The sequence below is a fragment of the Argentina anserina genome, unplaced genomic scaffold (genome assembly GCF_933775445.1).
Source record: "Argentina anserina unplaced genomic scaffold, drPotAnse1.1, whole genome shotgun sequence".
Taxonomy (NCBI): Eukaryota; Viridiplantae; Streptophyta; class Magnoliopsida; order Rosales; family Rosaceae; genus Argentina; species Argentina anserina.
This window is the reverse complement of record NW_026089473.1, coordinates 227930-230767: the sequence shown is the minus strand read 5'-3', so window position 1 is coordinate 230767 and position 2838 is coordinate 227930.

Below are 2838 nucleotides of genomic sequence, written 5' to 3'. Positions count from 1 at the left end.
AAAGATACGCAAACGATGTAAAGATACACAATTGGAATAGTAAAGATACGCAAACGATGTAAAGATACTCAGTTTGAAAGAAACACACTCCCACACTTGCAAAACTCTCAAATTCAAAAGAAACTCGCATCCGAAAGTCTTACAGAAAGATACTCAAACGAGAAATGAAAAGATACACAATTAGAATAGTAAAGATACGCAAACGATGTAAAGATACTCAGTTTGAAAGAAACACACCCCCACACTTGGAAAACTCTCAAATACAATAGAAACTCGCATCAGAAGCCTTACAGAAAGATACTCAAACGAGAAATGAAAAGATACACAATTGGAATAGTAAAGATACGCAAACGATGTAAAGATACACAATTAGAATAGTAAAGATACGCAAACGATGTAAAGATACTCAGTTTGAAAGAAACACACTCCCACACTTGGAAAACTCTCAAATACAATAGAAACTCGCATCAGAAGTCTTACAGAAAGATACTCAAACGAGAAATGAAAAGATACACAATTGGAATAGTAAAGATACGCAAACGATGTAAAGATACACAATTGGAATAGTAAAGATACGCAAACGATGTAAAGATACTCAGTTTGAAAGAAACACACTCCCACACTTGCAAAACTCTCAAATTCAAAAGAAACTCGCATCCGAAAGTCTTACAGAAAGATACTCAAACGAGAAATGAAAAGATACACAATTAGAATAGTAAAGATACGCAAACGATGTAAAGATACTCAGTTTGAAAGAAACACACTCCCACACTTGGAAAACTCTCAAATACAATAGAAACTCGCATCAGAAGCCTTACAGGAAGATACTCAAACGAGAAATGAAAAGATACACAATTGGAATAGTAAAGATACGCAAACGATGTAAAGATACACAATTGGAATAGTAAAGATACGCAAACGATGTAAAGATACTCAGTTTGAAAGAAACACACTCCCACACTTGCAAAACTCTCAAATTCAAAAGAAACTCGCATCCGAAAGTCTTACAGAAAGATACTCAAACGAGAAATGAAAAGATACACAATTAGAATAGTAAAGATACGCAAACGATGTAAAGATACTCAGTTTGAAAGAAACACACTCCCACACTTGGAAAACTCTCAAATACAATAGAAACTCGCATCAGAAGCCTTACAGGAAGATACTCAAACGAGAAATGAAAAGATACACAATTGGAATAGTAAAGATACGCAAACGATGTAAAGATACACAATTGGAATAGTAAAGATACGCAAACGATGTAAAGATACTCAGTTTGAAAGAAACACACTCCCACACTTGCAAAACTCTCAAATTCAAAAGAAACTCGCATCCGAAAGTCTTACAGAAAGATACTCAAACGAGAAATGAAAAGATACACAATTAGAATAGTAAAGATACGCAAACGATGTAAAGATACTCAGTTTGAAAGAAACACACTCCCACACTTGGAAAACTCTCAAATACAATAGAAACTCGCATCAGAAGCCTTACAGAAAGATACTCAAACGAGAAATGAAAAGATACACAATTGGAATAGTAAAGATACGCAAACGATGTAAAGATACACAATTGGAAGAGTAAAGATACGCAAACGATGTAAAGATACTCAGTTTGAAAGAAACACACTCCCGCCCTTGGAAAACTCTCAAATACAATGGAAACTCGCATCAGAAGCCTTACAGAAACGAGAAATGAAAAGATACACAATTGGAATAGGAAAGATACGCAAACGATGTAAAGATACAGAATTAGAATAGTAAAGATACGCAAACGATGTAAAGATACTCAGTTTGAAAGAAACACACTCCCACACTTGGAAAACTCTCAAATACAATAGAAACTCGCATCAGAAGCCTTACAGAAAGATACTCAAACGAGAAATGAAAAGATACACAATTGGAATAGGAAAGATACGCAAACGATGTAAAGATACACAATTAGAATAGTAAAGATACGCAAACGATGTAAAGATACTCAGTTTGAAAGAAACACACTCCCACACTTGGAAAACTCTCAAATACAATAGAAACTCGCATCAGAAGCCTTATAGAGAGATACTCAAACGAGAAATGAAAAGATACACAATTGGAATAGTAAAGATACGTAAACGATGTAAAGATACTCAGTTTGAAAGAAACACACTCCCACAGTTGCAAAACTCCCAAATTCAATAGAAACTCGCATCAGAAAGCCTTACAGAAAGATACTCAAACGAGAAATAAAAAGATACACAATTGGAATAGTAAAGATACGCAAACGATGTAAAGATACTCAGTTTGAAAGAAACACACTCCCACACTTGCAAAACTCTCAAATACAATAGAAACTCGCATCAGAAGCCTTACAGAAAGATACTCAAACGAGAAATGAAAAGATACACAATTGGAATAGTAAAGATACGCAAACGATGTAAAGATACACAATTGGAATAGTAAAGATACGCAAACGATGTAAAGATACACAATTGGAATAGTAAAGATACGCAAACGATGTAAAGATACTCAGTTTGAAAGAAACACACTCCCACACTTGCAAAACTCTCAAATTCAAAAGAAACTCGCATCCGAAAGTCTTACAGAAAGATACTCAAACGAGAAATGAAAAGATACACAATTAGAATAGTAAAGATACGCAAACGATGTAAAGATACTCAGTTTGAAAGAAACACACTCCCACACTTGGAAAACTCTCAAATACAATAGAAACTCGCATCAGAAGCCTTACAGAAAGATACTCAAACGAGAAATGAAAAGATACACAATTGGAATAGTAAAGATACGCAAACGATGTAAAGATACACAATTGGAAGAGTAAAGATACGCAAACGATGTAAAG